The sequence below is a fragment of the Bombina bombina genome, chromosome 2 (assembly GCF_027579735.1).
Source record: "Bombina bombina isolate aBomBom1 chromosome 2, aBomBom1.pri, whole genome shotgun sequence".
In the NCBI taxonomy this organism is placed as follows: Eukaryota; Metazoa; Chordata; class Amphibia; order Anura; family Bombinatoridae; genus Bombina; species Bombina bombina.
Window position 1 is genome coordinate 119,518,376 of NC_069500.1, and position 27,973 is coordinate 119,546,348.

A 27,973-nucleotide genomic window follows, 5' to 3' on the forward strand; every position below is an offset into this window, starting at 1 on the left:
CTAAGTTACACAAAATACAATGAGGTTTCCCTTTATATGACGTCATCCAAGATGACGTCCCTTACATTCCGACTGGCTGATAGAATTCTATCAGCCAATAGGAATTAAGGTTGAAGGGTGTTTGTTTGTTTTTTACAGGTAAAAGAGCTGATTTCTTTGGGGCAATGCCCCGCAAAAGGCCCTTTTAAGGGCCATTGGTAGTTTATTGTAGGCTAGGAGTTTTTTTAATTTGGGGGGGGGGCTCTTTTTATTTTAATAGGACTATTAGATTAGGTGTAATTAGTTTAAATATTTGATAATTTATTTTTTATTTTGTGTAACTTAGTGTTTTTTTATTTTTGTTACTTAGTGGTTTTTTTTTTTGTAACTTAGTGTTTTTTATTTTGTGTAACCTAGTTGTTAGTTTTTTGTAACTTAGTAATTCTTTATTGTAGATTTAAATAACTTGAGTAGGGTTAGGTTTTTAAAAATATAATATATTTAATTTAATTGTTAGTTTAATGTAATTTTAGTATAACAGTTAGGGTAGATTAATTATTATTTTAATATAGTTTAATGTAATTTTAGTATAATAGTTAGGGTAGATTAATTATTAGTTTAATATAGTTTTATTTAATTCTAAAGGTTTAAATTTATTATAAGATGGGGATGAGTTAATATTTAATGTAAAGTTAGCGGGTTATTAGGTTTAGGGGTTAATAGCTGAATTTAGTTTATGGCGATGTGGGGGTCTTGCGGTTTAGGGGTTAATAGGTTTAGTAAGTGGTAGTGATGTGGGAGGCCAGTGGTTTAAGGGTTAAAACATTTATTTAGTTATGGTGGGCTCCAGGAGCGGGGGGATAGGGGTTAATAACTTTATTTAGTTGCAGTGGGCTCCGGGAGCAACGGTTTAGGGGTTAATAAATGTATTAGAGTTGCGGTGGGCTCCGGGAGTGGCGGGATAGGGGTTAATAACTTCATTTAGTTGCGGTGGGGACCGGGAGCGCCGGGATAGGGGTTAAACATTTTAGTATAGTGGCGGTGTTTAGTGACAGGGTATAAATAAAGCTTGAAAAAGCCGAATAGCAGCGAGATCGATGACTGTTAATTAACAACAGTCCGATGCTCATTGCCCCGTACTTTGTGCGCAGCTTTTTGACAGCTTTTTTGATAAATAAGGAGAGCGTATTCAGGTCCGCGGCTGTGATGTTAGGCGATGTCAGGCGAGTGTATTGGTGCCGGTGAATGCAGCACAGTTGACGTCTTAATAAATAGGCATCAATAATTTAAATTAGGGTGTCTTAAAAAAGGCTTACATGTAAACCAAAACATGTTTTTGACTGTTTTTAAGGAAACTACAATAACAGAAGCATTTTTTAAGCACCTTAGAGTGCCCTCAAACTTCATTATGATATATACAGGTATATATATATATATATATATATATATATATATGTTTGTACCACATAGACACAAGCCTATGTATAGACGGGCTGCTATGGGCGCCCCAGCACTTGGATCCTGGTGCCACTGCACCTGCTGCACTAATGGTAGTTACACCTCTTGTATGCAACATACATTTACATTCTAGACAACACTTCAATCTAAAAATAATTTACTCAAAGGGACAGTAAACAAATTGAGATTGTAATATATATTTTCAATTTTTGCATTATAAAATAACTTTGCAATATACATTCATTATTTATTTTGCCCTATTTTCCTGTAACAACACTGAAAATTGAGAGTTTTCTAATTCTCAGAACTGTAAATGTACACTGCAAACTTCTTAAGGCTTACCCTACTACATATCTGTCCTTAATTAGCCTCTGTAGATAACAATCTCAAAAAACAATGCAATTTTTGCTAACAAGTATGGATTGGCTCCAACAAACAGCCAACAGTTATTTTTTATTTAATCATTTAATGAGAGCATCATACCTTTATGTATTCCAGGGCTGCAAAAGTGTGGATTTCGCTGACAGCGACAAGACCGCCCCATTTCTACATGCCTCAGGCAAGACCCGTGCTCTTACAACCCTGTAAGTATCAAAGGCAGCTGACTACAGGGTACATTGACTGTTGATAATGGGTTAAAACGTATACACTTGGCTGACATGTTATTGAATAGCAATGTATCAGGAATGTCTTGTAATTACTAGTTATTTAGTGTCCCCTTATTTTATATATATATATATACATGTGTGTGTGTTTATCTGCTGTTCTTTTATAAGCAAGCACATTTTTTGTGTGCAATGCCCCATTAAAATCCATTTTCTATCTCCATGTTTATCTCCCTATGATAAATGACCTCATATATTTTCATTAGATTAGTGAAGAGGTGATCATACCACCCTTGTCATTTTCCTAGAATCAGCATAGAAGCTTCGCAGTCTTGCAGATTTAAGGGTTCCTGCCATCCTTGCTATGCATAGGTGATATGTACAAGACTCACTGAATAGGTCTCTCATTGCCTGGCTGGTAATAAGAGTGTACATCATCATTCTGGTGAATGTTTAATAATCAGCCTTTCTCTTTCCATCACAGCTGCTCAAAGTGACACAGTGATTCATTTTTCCTTGAGGATCCTTTTAGTCTTGATTTAGATGGATTATTCTGTTCTGTGTATGTGATTAATTCTGCAATGTCTTTGAAAACAGAGCATGTTGCTTGACTCCAAGATCATTTTCTGTCAATAAGATGATGAGTTATTTTACCCAAGAACAATCTGTGATACTGGTGAATAATGTGCAAAGATAAAGTTTTCTTTATTGTCTTCAGAACTTTGTTAAAATGGCTTTGGACAACCATCACTAGTAGCATATAACATATAATGTATGTGTGTGTGTATAATTTTATATATATATATATATATATATATATATATATATATATATATATATATATATATATATATATATATATATATATATATATATATATATGTATGTTATGTAGCCAAATTTTACTTAATAAAATATCAAACCTATCTATCCATCTATTATCAATTTACTTTGTTGTATGGACCTTTGGGGTTAAAACATTTTTTATTATTATTTTTTTTTTTTAAATTATTATTTAATTATTTTTTTTACATGTGGCAAATTTCTTGTCTCTCATCTAAACAGAAATGTTGACTTCTCTTCATAGGATGTATGATCCTGCTTACAGTGCTCCACACATAGGATATATAAAATCATCTAGTTTCAGATGTAACTGGTCAGAAAGTAAGCACTTCACAGTGGTACCCTCACGTTTAAATAGGGGGGGGGGGGCGTGGCCCACATGAGAAAAAATACCTAGGGCCCACAAAAGTCATGATGTGGCCTTGCTCTTTGCAAGTGCTGTTTATTTTATTCCTTTAGAACAACTGATCAGGTTTCATGATTCAGATAGGGCATGCAATTTTAAGCAACTTTTGAATTTACTCCTATTATCAAATTTTCTTCATTCTCTTGGTATCTTTATTTGAAATGCAAGAATGTAAGTTTAGATGCCGGCCCATTTTTGATGAACACACTGTGTTGTTCTTGCTGATTGGTGGATAAATTCACCCACCAATAAACAAGTGCTTTCCATGGGCCTGAACCAAAAAAATAGCTTAGATGCCTTCTTTTTCAAATAATGATAGCAAGAGAACAAAGAAAAATTGATAATAGGAGTAAATTAGAAAGTTGCTTAAATTTGCATGCTCTATCTGAACCATGAAAGAAAAATGTGAGTTCAGTGTCCCTTTAAAGTCTTAGATTAATCATTTTATAAATCATTTCTACGGTATTAGAATATACAGGAAGTGCAGAATTATTAGGCAAGTTGTATTTTTGAGGATTAATTTTATTATTGAACAACAACCATGTTCTCAATGAACCCAAAAAACTCATTAATATCAAATCTGAATAGTTTTGGAAGTAGTTTTTAGTTTGTTTTTAGTTATAGCTATTTTAGGGGGATATCTGTGTGTTCAGGTGACTATTACTGTGCATAATTATTAGGCAACTTAACAAAAAACAAATATATACCCATTTCAATTATTTATTTTTACCAGTGAAACCAATATAACATCTCAACATTCACAAATATACATTTCTGACATTCAAAAACAAAACAAAAACAAATCAGTGACCAATATAGCCACCTTTCTTTGCAAGGACACTCAAAAGCCTGCCATCCATGGATTCTGTCAGTGTTTTGATCTGTTCACCATCAACATTGCGTGCAGCAGCAACCACAGCCTCCACTGTTCACTGTGGAGAGAGGTGTACTGTTTTCCCTCCTTGTAAATCTCACATTTGATGATGGACCACAGGTTCTCAATGGGGTTCAGATCAGGTGAACAAGGAGGCCATGTCATTAGATTTTCTTCTTTTATACCCTTTCTTGCCAGCCACGCTATGGAGTACTTGGACGCGTGTGATGGAGCATTGTCCTGCATGAAAATCATGATTTTCTTGAAGGATGCAGACTTCTTCCTGTACCACTGCTTGAAGAAGGTGTCTTCCAGAAACTGGCAGTAGGACTGGGAGTTGAGCTTGACTCCATCCTCAACCCGAAAAGGCCCCACAAGCTCATCTTTGATGATACCAGCCCAAACCAGTACTCCACCTCCACCTTGCTGGCGTCTTAGTCGGACTGGAGCTCTCTGCCCTTTACCAATCCAGCCACGGGCCCATCCATCTGGCCCATCAAGACTCACTCTCATTTCATCAGTCCATAAAACCTTAGTAAAATCAGTCTTGAGATATTTCTTGGCCCAGTCTTGACGTTTCAGCTTGTGTGTCTTGTTCAGTGGTGGTCGTCTTTCAGCCTTTCTTACCTTGGCCATGTCTCTGAGTATTGCACACCTTGTGCTTTTGGGCACTCCAGTGATGTTGCAGCTCTGAAATATGGCCAAACTGGTGGCAAGTGGCATCTTGGCAGCTGCACGCTTGACTTTTCTCAGTTCATGGGCAGTCATTTTGCGCCTTGGTTTTTGCACACGCTTCTTGCGACCCTGTTGACTATTTTGAATGAAACGCTTGATTGTTCGATGATCACGCTTCAGAAGCTTTGCAATTTTAAGAGTGCTGCATCCCTCTGCAAGATATCTCACTATTTTTGACTTTTCTGAGCCTGTCAAGTCCTTCTTTTGACCCATTTTGCCAAAGGAAAGGAAGTTGCCTAATAATTATGCACACCTGATATAGGGTGTTGATGTCATTAGACCACACCCCTTCTCATTACAGAGATGCACATCACCTAATATGCTTAATTGGTAGTAGGCTTTCGAGCCTATACAGCTTGGAGTAAGACAACATGCATAAAGAGGATGATGTGGTCAAAATACTCATTTGCCTAATAATTCTGCACTCCCTGTACACTATTACATTTCTTAGAAAACCCACTGCATAACAAATTCTAAAAATACAAAAAATATATAGGGCATGATTATAAGTGGAGCGAAAAATTGTGCTTTTGCGAGCTCGATATTTGCGCTCCACTCAGTAATACCGTTGCAAGGTATTACTGGTATTACAAGTAAAGCGCAATGTGAACACGACATCACGTTTGCATTGAATGAAAGCTTTGCGTTCACGAGAGCACGCTTGCATAGGCTCCAATGGGAGCCACGTTCTGATGTCATGAGACACAGCACAGAACCTAGTGCAGCACAGGGGGTAAGTCGCACACCATTGGGCAGCATATTTAAATTATATATGAATGTATACATATATATTTATTTGTTTATAAGTGTATATATACATATAAACACATAAATATATATGTATATAGTCATTTATCTATATTTACAGTTTAAACACAGTCCCCATAGACCGCTATGTAAATGCACTTTTCAGGGCCGTTTTTTTTTTTTTTTCAAACACCCCACATCCCCTCACTTTGTAACTGCTTTGTGAAGTTATTTTAAAAAAAAAATAAAGATGCTGATATGTTTTATTTAGATAAAGGAACTGTCCACTTTATTTAGGGGGCATTTGGGGTACATTTTTAAAATTAATCAGAACTCTCACCCCTGGTTAATTTTGCCAAGCGTAAAGTGCTACTGCGAACTCGCTGAAGCATTAACCAGCCACTTGTAATGGCTGGTTATTTATCTGTAAGTACACATACAAATAGATAAAACAGTCCCTCAAATAGACAGACAAATACATATATGCTTGTGCAATGCTGTTCACGGTTTACAGGCGGCCAATCGCCCGCTAGCAGAGGCTGTCAATCATCCTGATTGTATGATTTCAATCCGCCACCTAAAAGGTGGCGGACAGGTTAAGGAGCAGCGGTCTTATGACTGCTGCTTTTGTAACTTCTGTTTCAGGCGAGCCTGAAAGTATGGGACTCTAAAGCAGCTATTGCTGCTTCATAAATGGAGCCCTTAAAAATGAATGGGAGCTGTCATGTTGTAACTCTTTCTCTTCTGTGGCCAATTAGGGACAGTTATAAATCGGTTAATAGAATGTGCAGCCAATGGGGCCTATCTATCAAGCTCCATACGGAGCTTGAGGGCCCGTGTTTCTGGCGAGCCTGCAGGCTCGCCAGAAACACCAGTTATGAAGCAGCTGTCTAAAGAACGCTACTCCATAACCCTGTCGGCCTGCTCTGATGAGGCGGAAAGGAATCACCGGAATTCAACCCGATCGAGTACGCAGGGAGTCTGCACGGGGCGGCGTTGCACCAGCAGCTCACAAGAGCTGCTGGTGCAATGCTGAATACGGAAAGCGTATTGCTCTCCGCATTCAGCAATGTCTGTCGGACCTGATCCGCACTGTCGGATCAGGTCCAACAGACATTTCATAAATAGGCCTCAATGACTCTGTGGAATATAAAAGTGTTCTGCACTTCCATTTCTAACAGGAACTGAAAAGCTCATAATTTAAGAATGGAATTACAGGAAAAAGGGAATAAAATAAATAATGAAAGTATTATTTATATACAGTTTATATATACAATTTATCATTTTATATTAGCCTCTAAAAGCGTTAATATCCCTTTAACGACCATCATCATTAAGGGTTTTAATAGCGCAGTTTGTCTGACAGAGGCAAAGCTGCACTAGTAGGTAGGGATGGGCGAATGTGTAAATTTTCGAATTTCGAATGTAGAACGAATGTTATTACCGAAATTGGAATTATAAATCCGAATGTTGATAAGAACGAATATTCTTAAAAATTCTATAATCGAATGTTATTTACAGTTTTCGAATGTCACTTTCAAATTTGAATGTTTATAATTATATCGAATGTCCACATTCGAAATTTCGAATTTAACATTCTATTTAATAAATACTATTCAGAAGTTCAATAGTTCATGTGGTAGGGAGGGAATCTAGTAAATTGATACATAATAGATACAAATATATCATTTTGAATGTTTCTATATAGAATATTGCATAATTTGAATATTACATTTAAAGAAAGCATTAGAAATACTATTACAAACATATAAAATTGAATTTTTCGAATTTGAATATTGCATAATTCGAATATTACATTTAAAGAAAAAGCATTAGAAATACTATTACAATCTAAATTCGAATTTTTCTAAAAGAATATTTTCAAATGTAATCATAATATTCAAAACCGAACATTCGAAAATCGAATGTTAGAATGTTATGTATACATTCGAAATTTGATTCGAACGAACGAATGTGTTAAAATTCGTGCCGTTTTTCGAATTTTGCAAAACATTCACCCATCCCTACTAGTAGGGCATGCCTCACTTTCAGAGGCAGGCAAATATAGCTCAGTCTTGCCAACATCGGCAAGACCTGCACTATTTTGGAGTAACATAAGGGGGTATGTAAACAACTGCTGACATACGGGGTAGATATTAAAAATATTCTTTTTTGCACAACTTGCAAAGTAAATTGTATTTTTTTTTAATAAATTGTATGCTTTATCTGTATCCTGAAAAAAAACCTTTGTGTTTCATGTCCCTTTAAGTAAAAAATTTCTAATGAGAGCATAATCGTGACCTAATTTATCAACATCATTTTTAGTAAACGCTTTTATAGTAATACTAAAGCAAATAATTACATTATGTTTGACAGAAAACATCCTATCTAAAAAATTAATTCAAATAATTTCATTTTCAGTGCTTCATTAACTGTCATACATTATACAGTGGACTATCAGCAAGATTACAAGTTTTGCGGTACGGCTATACCGCTGAAAAATTGGCCTTTGCGCGCGGAATGGCAGGTCTCCCGTATTACAAGTCATGGTGGTACAGCTATACCGCAAGTGTTTTAGCCTGTACTGCAACTCTCCATTCGACACTCAAAAAATGGCTTTTGAGTGTGGAATTTTCAGGTCTCCTGTATTACATGTTGTTCGGTCAGGCTATTACGCTAGCGGTATAGCTTATAACGCCATGATCCATTCAGAACTTTGTTTCGCAAAAGACCAGTAGTTATGGATTTTGCGAAACAAATTTTTTTCACAAAAGTCATAACAAAAATGTTACAAAGTACACTAACACCCATAAACTACCTAACCCCTAAACCGCCATCCCCCCACATCGCAAATACTATAATAAACATATTAACCCCTAATCCGCAGCCCACCCACATCTCCAACACTAAAATAAAGTATTAACCCCTAATCCACCGCCCCCCACTTCGCTACCAAAATAGACCTATTAACCCCTAAACCGCCACCCACCCACATCGCCAGAACTTAATTAAAGTATTAACCCATAAACTGACGGCCCCCCACATCGCAAATACTAAACTGAACCTAATAACCCCTAAACTGGCAGTTCCCCGCATCGCAACACACTAAATGAAACTATTTACCCCTAAACCTTACACCCCCTAACTTTAAATTAAAGTTACAATATAACTCAAAAAATGGCTTTTGAGTGTGGAACTTTTAAATAAAAAAATCTTACCTGTGAAATAAAAAAAAACTAAGCTTAAACTATAAATAAACCTAATATAACTTTTAAAAAACGAAAATAAACTAAATAAAAAACCTAAGATACAAAATTTAAAAATCCTAACAGTACGACAAAATAAAAAAAAATTAACATTAAAAAAAACAAACACTAAAATTACGAAAAATAAAAAAAATCTAAGATTACAAAAAATAATAAACAAAATTATCCAACAATAAACTACCAATAGCCCTTAAAAGGGCCTTTTGTAGGGCATGGCCCTGAAGCAATCAGCTCTTTTAAAAAAAAAAATTACAAAGTACCCCCTAACAGTAAAACCCCCCACCCAACCAACCCCCCAAAATAAAAAAACCTAACTCTATTGTATGGGCATTGCCCTTAAAGGGGCAATCAGCTCTTTAGTGCCCATTAAAATAAAAAAATCCCTAATCTAAAAAAAAAAACACCTCGCAAAAAAAAAAACTTACACTAACCCCAAAACATGTACTCACTGTTCCTGAAGTTCGGCGATGAAGGTCTTCATCCATGCGACTCCATCTTCATTCTTCGCGGGACCATCTTCTATCTTCTTCCCGGAGGTGGGGAGCTGTCTTCCCTGATGCGAGGATCCGGAGCGGTGGTCCTCTGCAGCAGCGGCGGTCCTCAGCAGCGTGGAGGCTCCTCTTCATGCGATCTCCACAGCACACTGAAGATTGAATGCAAGGTACCCCTTTTATATTTGGGGTACCTTGCATTCCTATTGGCTGAAATATTCAAATTAAGCCAATAGGATGAGAGCTTTTTAAATCCTATTGGCTGATTTGAACAGCCTATGTAAAAGACTGGCTGTTATGGGCCCTCCAGCACTTGGGCCCTGGTGCCACTGCACCGGATGCACTAGTGGTACTTCTGCCCCTGATTAGGATAGGTTGTTATTATGAGAATACTAGAAAGGTTTCCCACCTGAGATGCACACATTTTATGACACAATTTGTTCAGTATACTATTGAATTTTTTCACTTTTCACCATAACTTCATTACATGATGCAGTAATTTTTTATTTTTTTCATTTTAGTTCTTTCTTGCGTAAATTACATTCTGCATAGCATACAAAAAACAACAACTCATATCCTGACAAACTATACACATAGAAATATCTTTTTATAACATCCCTATTCATCCCTAAGATGAAGATGCCTGGACTGTAACACCAGTGAGAAATAGCTGAACAGAAAAAGGGAAAACAAATAGTTGATTTGTTTGTTCTCCTCAGAGGATTCAGTCTTCATAATTAGAATGGACAAAGTTTCCAGAGACCAAGATCCATGATGTTCCTCTTTAGCACTCAGACTGTTGAACACACCCATTAAATTTGGTCCAATATGGACTCGTAGGCAGGGCTGAAGAGAGTTTGAGGTTCTGTTACAGATCTCCTACCGATTCCTTCCTCCTCTGCTGCCACTTCCCTGATGGCCTCCTCTCCATGTCTGAGTTCATACCACTGTTTCTTCCAGAGCCCCCTCGACTCTAACTTCCCTCTGATCCTCTTCCCCCTCTTGACGAACTTTCATCTTGCCCCTGGGACCTGGAATGGCTTGGTCTTTGTGACCTTGAAGTTCCAGAACTCTCCCTTCCTTTCCCAGTTTCCTCTTCTGGACCACTTGTCGGTTCCATGTCCCTATGATCAGGTGTACCAGGACAATCATGACAAGGCCTTTTGCGAGATGGGAGCGATGCCATATCCATACCCTGCAATGAGGACAAACGTTCCCTATTGGCAGGAGAATGGCCATCTGGTGTAGGAATGTCACGAGAAGGGCTCTCTTGGAACGTGTCAATTTCAGTTTCTCTTCTTGAATCTCAGGCTGCATGGTTAGGTCCACGATCAGAACCAGAGAAATGCTCAGGAGTTGGAAGGAGCCCCTTTCTTCAATCTCTTTGTGGGTCCTGTCCTTGCCCTCTTCCACCATCTCGTCCTCTTGTTGGTTCATCTTTTGAATCAAAGTCTTCCTCTGGACCAAATTCCTCAGAATTTGAAAATCCTTCTCTCCCTCTGGAACTATGACACTCTTGTCTTGGGACACCAGACCTGCGGAAGCTCTCATCCCTTTGTCCCCGAACCTTGTGTCTTCATTTTCTCTGGAATATCTTTCCTCAGAATGCCTCCTGCCTACCCAACGGCTTGAATTCCTATCTATAAAATCTCTGTGGTTAGGGGAAAACTGAGAACTGGCACCATGCCTCCATCTGTCATCCTGGAATGATTGGCCCCCACTTCTTTCTTCAAACTTTCGAGCTCATGGTCCATATCTATATTCCTGGTGGTAATCCCCTGGGCGTTCATGAGTTTCAGAATGTGGGAAACGTCTTTCAGGAGGCCCTCTATTATCTCGAGAATCACTCCACTTCTGGCCACTGCAGAATGTCCCATGTTCCAGCCTTGGCTCACCTCTTCGGTCAGAATGTGCACTTAATTGATGATTTGAGGGTCTACGGATATCACCTTAGTTAGCACTGGGGCCTTGATTTGGGGGTGGGATACGTCCTTGTGCTGCCTGCTGCCCTCCTAAACCAGGGATTAAAGGAGGTGGAGCCTGGCTTTTTCCACCCTGGTTGTATGGTCTAGGAGCATCACCCAATAATGGAACTTTTTGCTGCTCTGGGTGGGATCCCCTTGGTTGATTCTGCTGTCCATAAGCTCTGTGGGAATTTCCTTGAGATTGCCCAGGCTGAGCTTAAGCTCCTGATGGCCCTTGAATGTCTTGTGATGGCACATGTGCTTTCCCTCTGTTTTGGGGTCCTCTTGCATCCTGGGAACTCCTCATCTCATGACTACCTACCATATCTTAAGTCAAGATTTCAAATGTCCTGTGGTGTCTTGCTACTGACTTTTCCTGTGGTTTTGATTTTCTGAACTGACCTCTGTATATAACTTTGACCTGGCTGATGACACTCTGGGACTTCCCTACTGGTACGCTGTACCTCCTGTTTCTTTAAATCTTCCTATTGCCAACTAAACACTGCTGGTGAGTCACCTACCTAATTATATCCAAGGGCTCTAGTCGGTATAAGGAGGTCTACGTCCGCTATAAGCTTAGACCATTGGGTTGTGTGTTTAATTAGCAGAAAAGCTATTTCATATACAAAAATATACTTAAATGAACAATTTCCCATACAATTTAAATTCTGTTTTCATGTTTTCTTTTGTTTATGTTAGCCGGGACTGTTTTAAAGAGGGGATTTTTTGTTGTATTTTAATTAGTTTGTTCTATAAAGATTTTAAGATTTTTTTGGGATGCTGGAATCCTTCACAGTGGAACTAATTCTGTGAGTAGTTATAAGATAGATACGTATCCATTTATTAAAATGGAGAGTAATGAATGTCTGATACAAATATTTATGAATTTTTCTGCCTATATTTTTCTCATGCCTACCAAATTGTGTACTTGAGTTAAAGATATTTTATTAACTAGGTTTAACTTGTCAAATACTGATAGAAGTCTGAATTGCTAAAGCTTTGTCAGCTCATATATAAAATAGACCTAGCTAGGAAACCATTATGGAATTAAATATACTGTTTGCATAATGTTAGTAACAATACTGTATATTTGTTGCATAGCTCTACAGCTATTAGTTTATATGTTTGTGATTTATAACTATAATAAATGCATATGTTATTTTCACAATAATTGGGACATAATGTTGTAGACATCCTTTTTATCTTAAAAAATAAGTTTGACAAAGTGTGTTATATATTTCTCCCAATTGTAAGATTGCAGGTTCTTTCTTGTATACTTATATATAGTAATTATGAGGTTAATAAGTAGCTTCAGGAGTCCATTGTAGGAACAACTTGCTCTATTGATAGGCATAATCTATATTCCTATAATACCTAGTGAGGTCCATAAAGTGCCTATTACAGGTATATAATTTCCTCCTGATATTGAATCTGAGTAGGGGCAAAGCCCAAAAGTGGCTTCCATTGGCAATAGGAGCTAATAATCTGAGGATTGGTTCAGTTTTTCTCTCTCTTCCCTCAGCTACAAAATTTGCATTTTATAGTTTAGTTCCCTTTACTAGCAAGTATGCCAATAATCTTTATTATAGGTAATTGATATTGTTGAATCACATATATGTGTGTGTATTAATGTAAATTTGCTGAAATTCTTGTATGACTTGCAATGTTGTTATGTCACTCAAGTTAATTGGGCTACTTCATGTCTGTGCCTATAACTATTAAATAAAAAGAAAAATTACAAATTAGAACATGTAATTTTTAGGCTATAATGGCCCTTTATGCTCAGGAAAAGGAGGCAACATAAAAGTATATTGCATTTTTTTCTACAAATCTTAAATATTTTGGGGTCGGTTACAATCTATTGGTGATTTGCTCCTGAAATGGCTTTTTCCACCCGAACTGGTCAAGTTTCTCCGGTAAGCACAATGCAGAATCAATTTGTTTTGTTAAAAGCTTAAGCATGCAGCCTTGACAGCCTTTTTCAACAGAAAAGCTCCTGAAAAGACCTTTTTGTGTGCCTGTTTTCAAGATAGAAACTGGGCAGTCACCGGAAACTGACTGATACAATAGCTCATTACATTACAGTAAAGGTCTATTATTCATGTAACCCCTTTGTTCACTGTAGTAGGGAAATACTAATTTACTTGTGTGACATGAACCTATTGTAATCCGAATCCATCTACACCACTGATTAAGCATATGAATATGTATCTTGGCATGATGGGCATATTCCAATAGTCACATCAGGACCCCAACATCTACAAATAACGTGTCTTTTATTTTTATTTTAACATTTGATTCTTAAGTTACACCCGCACTGTTGTGTTTGTCACTGAAAAAAAGATACAGCAATCATGACTTTCATAGGAACCCATTGCAATCTGTTTCCATCTGCTCCACTGCTAAACCATCTGATTGCCAATTGTATGTATGCATGATGGACATATTAGACACTATTTTTCCCTTGCTATATTTTCAGTTTAAAAAAATTCTCAAGTATTTCTTTTAACAATATTTTTATTAAAATGTTTGTTAAAGGACCGATTTCATTTTGGCATGTTCTAAAAACAAGATTACTACAGGTTTCTATGGGAAGGACTTATTGTATCTTCTTATATAGATTTTAACATTACTTAAACTTTAAAGCATGAATCCTCTGCCCTGCAACATTGTATCTGCCTAGGAGACCTTTAAACTAAACCTCTCCCCCCCTTTGTGAAAGAGTTTTATACAGGACACACCTTCACGCTAAATCCAGACACGGTCATGACAGTGTGTTTCAAAGTGGTTGCGCCTACATTATTGAGCTCACAAGCATAAAGACGTGTACCAGTTTACAATTTCAACAATGTAGGCGTAAGCACTTTATGGTAGGTAGCGTTGTCCTGGCATCCAGCACACCCAGATTCTTCCATCAGACTCCAACATAGTGATGTCACGCCGCACCGTTGCTAGCGGCGCGCCGCCTCCCTCTTGCTCGTTGCCTAGGGCTGTGTCGGCTCTGGATGCATGCTGCGTTCACGTCATCGCCGCACGCTCCTGTTGCCGGCCGGTCCTGTGACACCAATACTCTGCTTACTTAAACGGGCAGCAAGCGATCTGTCACTGCCCAAGTATAGGTGCTACTTCGTGTACTCCTGGGAGTCATAGATCGTTTGCTGTACCGATATATAGTTGTTGAACCCTGTCTATCTCGCTCTATAAATAACCGATAATAATAATCTCTAAACAACGGAAATCACCATTTTGTAAGTCATTAAAGGGATAGTTAATTCAAAACTGAACTATCCTGACTCAGACAGAGCATGCAGTTTTAAACCAATTTTTCAATTAATTTACTTCCATTATCTAATATACTCCATTCTCTTCTTGTATTATTGGTGGAAAAACATAACTAGATAGGCAAGAGCAGCAATGCATTACTGGGAGCTAGCTGCTGACTGGTGGCTGCACATACAGGCCTCGTCAGTAGCTCTCCAGCTAGCTCCCAGTAGTGCGTATCTGTTCATCAACAAAGGAAACCAAAAGAATGAAGCAAATTAGACTACTAGATTAGAATAGTAGTAAATTGGAAAGTTGTTTGAATTTGAATGTCCTGTCTGAATCATGAAAGAAATAATTTGGGATTCATGTTGACCCCCCATTTCTGAGTTCACTCCATCCATTCTCAATAAAACATGACCATCATTTTATGGGGAAGACAAGGCCGCAGCCTGTTTATTAAACCAATAACACAAGTTAAACTTTATCAACATTATAACCTCTTATTTTAAACAATCCACCGGTAGCTGCAACAATCATCCTAGCTTCTATTCCTGGGGAGGGAGGGCGGGAAAAACTTCCCCCTTCCGTGCTGCTCGTAACTCTGCAACTGACACTTCCTCAGCTGGGGAGGAGTATTTAACTCCTCCTATCATCCTTCACCCCCACAGCGGAGCCTACCAACGCTCCCATAAAGTGGGGGTCAAATAGCCCTCTTCTCCATTCGTCCACCGGGCTAAACTTGACCCCCCATTTCTGAGTTCACTCCATCCATTCTCAAAAAAACACGACCATCATTTTATGGGGAAGAAAAGGCAGCAGCCTGTTTATTAAACCAATAACACAAGTTAAACTTTATCAACATTATAACCTCTTATTTTAAACAATCCACCCAGTGCTTGCTTTTAACCTCTCCATAAGCCCCCACCCCCCTTTCAGGGGTGGGGCGTCCATCATCACTCTCCACTTTCTATTACCGACAGAAGTACCAGCCACTATCCATCAGGAGTAAGCCTCAACAGATCACAGCAAGCACCCCGCCACCACTCGCCTTCAGCGAGTACCGCCACACAGGGCTTAGGCCTTTTCAATCCCCTCCTTAATAGTGAAATTAAATAGGTGCAGACCAACTTCATTCAAATGAACACCGTCCTTCAAATAGAAACACCTGCCTGACTCCCCTTCAAATTCCACATGTCTAAGGCTCACCCCGCCCAGCTTCCTAACATACCCACTTACCGTCCTATTCACCTTCCGTCTGGATGCTTCCAATTTCCTGGCGTCCAAAGCTGAACGCCACACCACCCTGCTCTCAATCTCTGACCGCACTAAAATCACTCCAGGGAACAGTGTCAACAACCTATCAATCCCATTCTTCATTCCCCACAGCAAATCCTTCTGGGACATGCACCCTAAGTCGTTCCCACCCACATGGATGACCAACACCTGAGGGGGGTTAAACACAATGGCATACTCTGATACCTTCCCGACCACCTGAGCCCACTTCATACCTCGAACCCCCAACCACCTTACTTGCACCTGTTCCCTGGAGAAACCCAACTACAACCCATTGTCTTTAACAGCTGCTGCCTTCCTCGCCCAAAATATGTAGGAGTGCCCTAAAATCCAGCAAGACACCGGCCCTGTCAAATGAAGCAAAAAATTTCCACTCATCAATAACCCCCCGGTTGCAACACCAGCTCCCGTCTCACGTACCCTTGAAATCTTTCAGACCTCCATCTGCCAATCTTTCTGATCACCCCGCATCCAAACCCAAGGACGCTGCCTCCGTCGCTGCCCCAATCTGAAACGAATGTGAACTATAGTCCTCCCCTCTCATCCCCATCGCCACTAACGCCTTACGCACCACCGCCACAAACTGATATCTCGATAAGGGCGTCCTGTCCCTGTGCATCAACAGTGGTCCTGATGCATTTTGTGATACCTCCAAAAATTCCCGGACCGAACCAACCGGGCAGCAACAGCCCCCAATTTCCCGCAACACTACCATAGCACCTCTCCCTTCGTGACCCGTCTTGGACCTCCTCACCCATAGCTCCACCAACTCCTCTTTCAACACCACATCCTGCCTAGCCAAGCCTGCTAGGCCCCCCCCGATTCCTCCCCATCAGCTCCGACACCCTAAATGCTCTGAAAAAAGCCAGCACGCAAGCCACTCTGAATAGCTTCTCCTCGTATTGTGAGGAACAAATACCCCCCAGCCTCTCGACCACACCTTCCAGTATGGCAAATGTCAGCGGACGCTTCCTATCTGCCCGCACCTTCCTTTTACACAAACTCTTAACCACCATCCGCACCACAAAGATTTTAGTCAAGTCTACCTGTCCTAACAGTTTGAACAGAAATGCGAAGGCCGCCATCCTCCTCCTTATTTCTGAGGGTGATAGACCTTCTCTCCCCCAGCACTTTATCCACTCCACCAGTGCTCTCACCCACTCCTCCGTATTCCCCTCCTGATATTCCTGCTCCACCCTATTTCTCCACATTTTCCACACTCGGACGTAAGCCCTCCATGTGCTAGGAGCTAACGCCCCCTGTACCAGACTCAACGTTCCTGGCAGCCAAGCTGCCACAGATCCTCCGGGCATTCCCCGCCTTCCGCCTCTGCCCCGGGGGCTGCCTCTCGAAATCGATCCCAAAGAAACCGGGATAAAGAGTCCGCAATTACATTAAGGCGCCCAGGGACGTGCACCGCCCTCCATGATACATTACACCTCAAGCATTCCAACACAAATGCCCTTAGTAAACTAATCACAGCTGGAGAATTTGCCATCAGGCGATTAATCGCCCATACCACTCCCAAATTGTCAGTGTGAAAACAAACTCTCTTATCCCTGAGATGCTCAGGCCAGATTCTCAAAGCAACCACCAATGGAAACAACTCCAAAAAAGTCAAGTTCTTTGTCAGTCCCCATTCCCCTACATCTCAGGCCAAGCCCCAGCGCATCACTTGCCATTCAGAAATGCCCCAAAACCATGGGCACCCGATGCATCTGTGAATAAGCACAATTGGTCATCCGACCAACCGGTCTCCTGGATTAACAAACTTCCATTAAAGTCTTCCAAAAAGATTTTCCAAATCCTCAAATCCTCCTTCACATCTGAAGATAGACAGATGTGAAATTTCAGATTGGTCACTCCAACTGTCGCCAGGGACAATCTGAGACAGAAAATCCGCCCAATGGGTATAATTCGCCCAGCGAAGTTTAATTTACCCAGCAGCGATTGCACTTCTTTAAGTAAGACTTTTCTGCTGCTCAGAACCCCGTCGATCACCTCCCGCAGATCCCGGACTTTGTCCTCCGGGAGTCTGCATTCCATTCTGACCGAATCAATCTCGATCCCCAGAAAACTCAGGACCGTAGCCGGGCCCTCCGATTTTTCTGCTGCCACAGGAATTCCAAATTCTTGCGCCACCTCTCCAAAAACCGCAACCAGCAGCTCGCATACTCCTGACCCAGCCGGGCCCACAAAGAGGAAATCGTCCAAGTAATGCACTACTGAGACCTTCCCAGACCTCCTCTTCACCACCCACTCCACAAATAAGCTGAAGCTTTCAAAATATGAACAGGAAATTGAACAGCCCATCGGGAGGCAGAGGTCCACATAAAATCGGTCCTAAAATTTGCACCTCAAGAGGTGATGAGACCTCGGGTGTACAGGCAATAGAGCACCCCAGCCCACCGTCCTCACCACCGAGATTGCCTTGTCAAAAGATGCATACTTCACCGATACCAGTTTGGGATCGATGCCATCATTCACCGATTTACCCCACGGGTGAGATAAGTGGTGTATCATCCGGAATTGCCCCGGTGCCTTCTTCGCACCACTCCCAACGGGGACACCCTTAGTCCTGGGAATGGCGGTAACCTGAAAGGGCCCGCCATACGCCCCATTTGGACCTCTTTCCCCAACTTCTCCCTCAACACCTCCGGAAATTCCCTTGCTGACTTCAAATTCCCCGCGAAGGACAACCCTTTTTGATCCCTAAAAGGGATCAAGAACCCCAAACTAAACCCCGTTAGGAGCAATTCCGCATCCCCCGCGTGTCCCCGCTCACGGGCTTACGCCTCTAGCCACGGGACCATCTTTCTTACTTTCACCGGCGTCCGTGCCCGGTACACCCACTTCCCCTGGCCTGTTCCCCATTCTGCCCTTCCGGAAGCATTTTGCCCCAGAATGGATCCCTCCACGCACAAGGATCCAAACTTACACTGCCCTTCATTAAACTGGAAGCACAGTCCTTTGCGTATGGCTGTCTCAGTTCCCGTGCTGGCTCCAGCACTGCTCCCCGCCTGTCCGAAACGCCGAAAGGAATGAGTCCCCCACAACGGGGTCATCATCTCTAACCATATTCCCATATCCCTGTCATCCCAACGCATCTCCAGACGAACAGCCATCCGCTGCCTAAACCCCTCATCATACTTCCACCAGGACATGCCCCCATAGGTCCCAAAGGCGCTGGCTATCTCCTCATAATAGCAAAAAAGAGAAGCCCCTTGCTCAAGGAACTTTTCACAAAAAACACTAGCCAATATACGAAAGGCCCGGGACCAATTCGCAAATGTCTTGGGCAACTTTCTCCACCTTTTCTTCCTCTCCTCCTCCTCCTTTTTACCCTTCTCCTTCTCGTCCTCCTTCACCTCTAACACATGCTCCAAGGGCAACAGGGAGAATATCTCCACAAATTCCCTCTTCCCTATCTTTTCCCTCAACTCGGCCGTTAGATGAATACCCAACAGGCCCACCGAGCATAGACAAGGCCTTCTGAGCACCCCTTCTGGAACCCTAACCACCTCCCGTGTCGCAGCAGGTGACCCACCTGCTCCCGCAACTCCGCTATTCTGTGCTACTACTGCCGGCGTCCCCGTACCCGGGGCCACCCACGCCGCTGCCACTGGAACACCCACTCCACTAGGTTTCTCCAACATCACCAATAGCCCCTTCAAACCTGCCACTATCGTTTCTCTCTCTCCACTCCCCACCACATTCACGTCTGGCGCACCACCAGCCGTAACCTCACCTGTAGGCTGCTGCACCGTCACCGGAATCTGTGCTGAATCCGACCCTTGTTCTCTCCTATGTTCTCTCCCTTCGCTTTCAGGACCTCTGCCGATGTCCAGTCTCCTTCGTACTTCATCTCGCCTGGCAGGAGAGCGCCCCCTGCTGTACCTGCTCCTGTCCCGTTCCCTTTCCCCCCATGCTCGGTGTGGCGACCCAGGCCTGCATTCTCCCTGAGGCTGCCGTATCGGTGATCTCGATCTCCGGCGACCGCCGGAACCTCCTGCCCTGACAGCGGGCGATGAGCCCCTCTCCCTTCTACCTGCAGCACCTACAGACTATGAAGAAGACATAGTCAATACACCCCCTTCCCCCCTTCTCTCCCCTCCTGCCACCGACCTCCTTCCCCTTGCCCCACCCCTTCTGCACTCCGTTGGGGAGACAACATCTGAAGAAGCTGCACCAGGGTTGCCATACCCCCTACCTGGCCAGCCGTCACTGAACCCGACGACGTTCCCTCCAATGGGTCCTCCTCCTCAAAGTTCCCACTGGCCTCCAACTCCAGAGGCGGATCCGTGATTTCTTCCTGACGCTTCCTATTACCACTCCTTTTGGCTTCCGCAGCCTCCACAACCCTTCTGTCTGCCCCAGCAGTCCCTGCAACCAGAAGAAAAGTTAATCACCCTTCACCCCTTCCCCGTCCATTAGACCCCCTTTTATCCCTAACCATTGCTACCTTCTCCCCCCCCTAACCAGTGTGACCCCCTCTAGCTGTATTAGCTGACATCCCTTTCATTCCAGCGTAGGTTGCACACCCACGCCCACCTCCCCATTTTATACACACCCCTTCCTTTATATATATATATATATAAAACTACCCCTCCCCCCTCCATATTCATTAACGTTATTGTTACCCCCTTATCCCCCCTTTTCTTTTTCTTTTTTTTCTTTTTTTTGTGTGTGTCCCACCCCTGCCTAAAACTGTCTTGGGGTCCAACTCAGCCTCCCTACTCCTTTCAGCCCCCACCCTGGCCTTATCTCCAGCCACCCCCCCCCCTAACCAACCTAACCTAAACTTGCCATGTGCCCTGACCCTCCCTCCATACCTGTAAGCCGCCACAACTTGCCCCTCCCTCATTATACAATTGTTTTAGACCTGTTCCCTCCCCCCCTCCCCCTTATCTGATGTCTACCACTCTCTTCGCTCCCGCCGTACCCTATGTCCCCCACAACTCTTCTCCTCCTATGTTCCCTCAATTCTGAGCCTTATCCCGGATCCCCTTATACCTAACCCTACTCTTCTCCATAGCAAATCCGGCTATCCCCCCGCTATCCCGTTATTGCCACCTAAACATCACCCCCCTTTACCCATGGCCTCATTTTGCCTACCCATTCACCCTAAGCCCCCTATCATGACCCCTCAAGTCCCCTGAGCCTTATCCCGGCCCCCCCTTACCTTCCCCTCAAGTTCCGGCTATCACCTCCTCCAGTATTTTATTTTCTTTGTTATTGCATGCCCCTTCATACCCCCGTAGCCCCTTTTTGTATCCCGTTACTTCAACAGCTCAGTGGCACTTACCTTCCTCCACGCTGCTGGTCCCGCTCCTCAAGGATCTCCGTCTGCCTCTTCCCGCGCCCAGTTCCTCCTGATGCAATCCGACAGTGACGTCAGCCACCGGCGCCGTGCTAGGCCACGACTCGGCCCCACCTCCTCCTCGATGTCCTCGACCGCCATCCGGCCTCACCGCTGCTTCCGCTGGCTGCCCAGGCCCCGCGATCCCTCTTCTGGACCTGGCGCCGTCAATCTCCAGACTCAGACGCTCCGGTGGCTGCGACCTCCTGACTGGCCGTCCTCTGGTCCTGCTCCCCGCCGACTCCCCGCCTGTGACTCCGACCACCACCGCACCTCCGCTCAGTCGCTCCCAGATCCAGTCTTCGCCGTTCTGCCTGGCGACCGCCAGCAACTCCGACAGCAGGGCTTCCATCCGACTTCCGGCAAGACACCTCAGGTAAGCAGAAAAAACTTCCCCCTTCCGTGCTGCTCGTAACTCTGCAACTGACACTTCCACAGCTGGGGAGGAGTATTTAACTCCTCCTATCATCCTCCACCCCCACAGCGGAGCCTACCAACGCTCCCATAAAGTGGGGGTCAAATAGCCCTCTTCTCCATTCGTCCACCGGGCTAAACTTTCTTTGATTTGATAACAATATAAATGATCATTTTATTTTGTTTTTGGGAGGTAGAAAATTCAAGCTGAAGGATTATTAATGGCAGAAATATTTTGATATTGTGATCACTTGAAAACACTCTGACAATAACTTTCAGAAATTGTTATCTGGCAAAAAACAAGCACAAGATTTTAATATTATGCTCAGTTTCCTGAATCTTTTTTAAACTATCCAATAATTTATTTTACTACAATTCAACCCATGTAGTTTATGTTTTATCATTTTGTAATTTTTGCTCTGACATTGGATATGTTTCCATGACTACCAATGCTGTTTCCCAGTACATTAAATATCATTTCTGGGGTATTTCCCAATCACAACACTGGTACATTACATTACTTTGTTTATTGAGAATTCCAGTTCATCTATACACTATTTCTTCTTCTATTAATCATTTGAATTTCATTCATTTGAGGATAAACTTTAAAGGGACAGTCTACAATAGAATTGTTATTGTTTTAAAAGATAGATAATCCCTTTATTACCCATCCCCCAGTTTTGCATAACCAACACAGCTATATTAATATACTTTTTACCTTTGTGATTACCTTGTATCTAATTTACAAACAAAAACAAAATCAACGAGAGAAATATAGGGCACAGAAAGGGGTTTAGCACTCCACCTCTAAGAAAAAGTAAATAAAGTTAAAACATAACATTTGTGTTTCGGCCTATTAACGGCCTTTCTCAATGTTAAAAAATAATAAGGTACAGACAAACCAAAAGCCGGCAACTTAACGAATACAATTCCAAGACGGTGGAGGGGGCGGGGTTTGATGACGGATCGCGTCACGATAGGCAGATGCAAAAGATCATTGGGTTTTTAAGGAATGTCCAAGAGAGGCTCGGTTTGTCTGTACCTTATTCATTTTTAACATTGAGAAAGGCCGTTAATAGACCGAAACGCGTCATAGTTTATACTCCCCTGGCACCTGAAGCTGACGTCTGCTCTTATCGGCCAGGAAACAGGGTGTGTGTAACCGTTAGTGGTATTTTAATGTGGTGGTTTGGTTGCGTAACAGGATTAACTGTACGTTTTATTTGAAAATGATTAAATTTTATGTTTTAAATTTATTTACTTTTTCAAGGGGTAGAGTGCTAAACCCCTTTCTGTGCCCTATATTTCTCTCTTTGTTTTTTTTTGTTTTTTTAAATTAATTCCAGTAGAGTGTAGCACCGGTCCTAGTGTTTATTAGGGCCTTTCCTCTTAGATTATTTCACAGTGCGAGTATTTTTTGCTCTTTTGGGATTACCTTGTATCTAAGCCTCTGCAGACTGGCCCCTTATAACATGGCTATTTATTTATTATCTATAGACTTGCATTTTAGCCAATTAGTGCTGTGTTGTGCTAACTCTTAAATAACTCCCCGGGTGTGAACACAATGTTATCTATATGGCCCACATGAACTAGCAGTCTCCTGTTTTGTAAAGCTAATAAAAAAGCATGTGATAAGAGGCTGTCTTAAGTGGCTTAGAAACAGGCAAAAATGTAGAGGTTTTAATGTTATGAAGTATATTAATATAACAATGTTGGCTGTACAAAGCTGGGGGATGGGAAGTAAAGGCGTTATCTATCTTTTTAAACAATAACAATTTTAGTGAAGACTATCCCTTTAAGAACCGTCCCAATAACTGATTTGCAAAGGTAATTCAGCACAGCAATTGCCAGGAGCACATTGGCTTTTGAAGGGTTAGTACATTTATACAGATTTATATAGCGAAACATACAAAAATATATTTCCCTATAGATGCATCGGCAAACAAGCCGCAAAGTAATTTCTAGCATAATAAAAATCTGTTTCTGAATAGTAAAGCGCACAAATTAAAGTCTGATCATAATCATCCAAGACATTTACCAAATACATAATCAATCACAAATCCGAAGACTAGCTCTTTTCTTTGTAGCCCTCATTGCTATTTTTATCCTTCTCTAAGAGGTTCATTAATTTAAATCTATCAGACAGATAAACCTATGACACTGTATCTGTTCTCATGTTATCTTTCAGTGTTTGCTGTCCTTTAAATCTGGTTCCAAAAGATAAAAAAAAAAATAGAAAATTGTAGCCTTGATTGAGCACATATTATACTATTTTGTTATCATTTATGGTAAGAAATGTTTATCCACTGTCCAATGTTACTTCATTTGTTATTAAAGATATATACTAAATGATATATAATGTAAGATCTAAATTACAAAATAAATCACCTAGATTACGAGTTTTGCGCTAAACAGGGTGTGAAAATAAAGCCAAAAAAGTTGCGTTATTCTCTATAGTGCTACCATTATGAGTTACTGAAAAGCCTCCTTCTGCTGTGCGTTATGGAGCGTTAACCCATTAACCCCTAAAACTCCGGCCTCCCACATCGCCGCCACTAAATAAACTTATTAACCCCTAAACCTCCGGCCTCCCACATTGCCGCCACTAAATAAACTTATTAACCCCTAAAGCTCCAGCCTCCCACATTGCCTGAAATCCTATTGGCTGATTTGAACAGTGGCAAGGACAAATACTATAACAAATTCAAGAATGCCTAAGAAATGCATGTTGATTGTAATTATTAATTAGCCTTACACTTCAGAAAGCAATATGAGCATACTTGATGGACCTTTAAGTTATAATCTGCTTTGAAAATCTATCACCTAGATTACGAGTTTTGCGTTAGGAGAGGTGCAGTGCTAACGAGCAGTTTAAGCTCACCGCTCACTTACAGACAGCACGGGTATTACGGGTTTTTAGAAACCCGGCGTTAATCGCAAAAAAGTGAGTGAAGAGCAAAATTTAGCTCCACATCTAACCTCAATACCAGCGCTGCTTACGTTAGTGGTGAGCTGGTAAAACGTGCTCATGCACGATTTCCCCATAGGAATCAATGGAGAGCCGGCTGAAAAAAACCTAACACCTGCAAAAAAGCAGCGTAAAGCTCTTAACGCAGCCCCATTGATTCCTATGGGGAAATACTTTTTATGTCTACACTTAACACCCTAACATGAACCCCGAGTCTAAACACCTCTAATCTTACACTTATTAACCCCTAATCTGCCGCCCCCAACATCGCCGACATCTGCATTATATTATTAACCCCTAATCTGCCGCTCCGGACACCACCGCCACCTACATTATAGTTATTAAACCCTAATCTGCTGCCCCCAACATCGCCGCCACCTACATTATATTTATTAACCCCTAATCTGCCGTCCCAATGTCGCCGCAACCTAACTACATTTATTGACCCCTAATCTGCCGCCCACAACATTGCCACCACTATATTAAATGTATTAACCCCTAAACCTAAGTCTAACCCTAACCCCCCTAACTTAAATATAATTACAATAAATCTAAATAAAATTACTACAATTACCTAAATAATTCCTATTTAAAACTAAATACTTACATGTGAAATAAACCCTAAGCTAGCTACAATATAACTAATAGTTACATTGTAGCTAGCTTAGGGTTTATTTTTATTTTACAGGCAACTTTGTATTTATTTTAACTAGGTACAATAGTTATTAAATAGTTATTAACTATTTAATAACTACCTAGTTAAAATAAAGACAAATTTACCTGTAAAATAAAACCTAACCTAAGTTACACTAACACCTAACACTACACTATAATTAAATAAATTAACTAAATTAAATTAAATACAATTAAATAAAATTATCTAAAGTACGAAAAAAACACTAAATTACAGAAAATAATACAAAATTACAAGATTTTTAAACTAATTACACCTGCTCTAATCCCCCTAATAAAATTTAAAAAAAAAAACAAAATAAAAAAGCCCTACCCTACACTAAATTACAAATAGCCCTTAAAAGGGCCTTTTGCGGGGCATTGCCCCAAAGTAATCAGATCTTTTACCTGTAAAAAAAAAAAGTACAAATACCCCCCAACATTAAAACCCACCACCCACACAACCAACCCTACTCTAAAACCCACCCAATCCCCCCTTAAAAAAACCTAACACTAACCTCTTGAAGATCACCCTACCGTGAGACGTCTTCACCCAACCGGGGAGAAGTGGTCCTCCAGACGGGCAGAAGTCTTCATCCAAGCCGGGCAGAAGAGGTCCTCCAGACGGGCAGAAGTCTTCATCCAGACGGCATCTTCTATCTTCATCCATCCAGCGCGGAGTGGCTCCATCTTCAAGACATCCGACGCGGAGCATCCTCTTCATCCAGAGTCTTCTTACTAAATGACGGAACCTTTCCAATCAGCCAATAGAATGCAAGCTCAATCCTATTGGTTGATTGCATCAGCCAATAGGATTTTTTCTACCTTAATTCCGATTGGCTGATAGAATTCTATCTATTCTTTAAAATGCGGTACCAGGCTTGACAGGAGAGGCTGTACCACTCACTTTTTGTCAGACTCGTAATACCGGCGTTATGCAAGTCCCATTGAAAATATAGGATACGCAATTGACGTAAGTGGATTTGTGGTATTTCCGAGTCTGGCCAAAAAAGTGAGAGGTGAGCCTGTCATTTCAAGACTCGTAATATCAGCGGGCGTTAAAAAGCAGCGTTGGGACCGGCCAACGCTGCTTTTTAACCCTAATGCACAACTCGTTATCTAGCCATATGAGTTACAACTCGTAATCTAGCCATATGTTTCTCTGTCATTGGTAGTACCAGCCTCTCTTCTGTACAATAATCTACATATGCTCTGCCATTACCATGGAATCTACTATAAAACAAAAGAGTTTAAAGAAAAAAATGGCGTATAAAAAAGATAATTTGACAAACATAAGCATTAGAAACAGTATTTTTCATTATTCATCATTATGACAGCACCCGATGCCTTAAATATAAGATAAACTACACTACTAACATCCATAAAAACATATAAAAACATATAAGCACAAAACAGCAATATGTTTATAATAGAACTATAACTTTTTTTTCTACTTTTATTTTTTACTAAGCAAAGGTTTCTTAAGCTACCATTCCAAAATAAAGGGACCATGTTTATTAATTATCTTTCTAAAAAGCCATTATTCCTTAATGACAATTTTTTTTTAAGAAATATAATTTATGTTCTAGTAAAATAAAAAATCAGAAATGTTGAATTATATTTATTATATATGAAATAATAGAACTCTGATAAAAAATACTTTTTTAAAAATGTCTGAATTTGTGTCATAGAGCTCAAAAATATAAAGGTCTCTGGGATAGCGAGATTATTAATGAATGTTTGCCCGTACTTCTATTTCCCTGGTGGAATGATCTATAGCTACTTTTTAGTCTAAAAAAAAAGGCTGTTTCGCTATGGGGTGTATACTGGATTTTTCGTATGGGGAGGAATTGCATATACAGTATTACTAAACTGCACAATAAAATTGGTATTTTAAAAAATCTTACAAAACGAATAATTGAACAATTCACACAAAAATACACAGGAAAATGTGTTTTGTTAAGGTGCCTCAAAAACTGTAACAAAATTCTTCACCGAAAATGGTATTTTATAAAACGTGTAAAATTTGTATGTAAATTGAACAGGAATAAATCGTATTAAATATAAGCAATGCAAAAGGTTATTTAAGTACACTGGATGCATAAAAATCACTTTGAATTTGTACTTATAAGTACAAAACGCAAAGTGGAATTATTGTTTTATCGTAAAATGTGCTAAACATGGACAGTCTATGGGCATATATCAAGTTGTCTCTCTAATTTCAGCGTAATTCTGTAAAGATTTTTGCACTACAGATCTCACAGTTTCTTCTTGTAAACTAAAAGGTGACACACTTTTCTGAAAACACTTAAAATAATTATAACCCTAAAAGAAAAACACATGCAACACGAAAATATAGGCGATTGTAAGATATATGCAGAAAGCAGCGTAAAGGGACTTACTTTGGCTGCAGGATTAACTTTTTAATTTGCACCCCCTGCTCACTACTAACTTCGCTCTACGGAGCGAATTGTCCCTTTCCAGCGAGCTTCATTACTTTTAATAGGAGACATCTCGCTACTCACAGGGACTGCCCCTTTTATTATAATAACTCCACCAGGGTAGCCCCTAGCTAGGGTCGGCGTAAAAAACCTAAGTCTGATTTTGCAAAGTTTAGATCATTGGGTTGATCGAG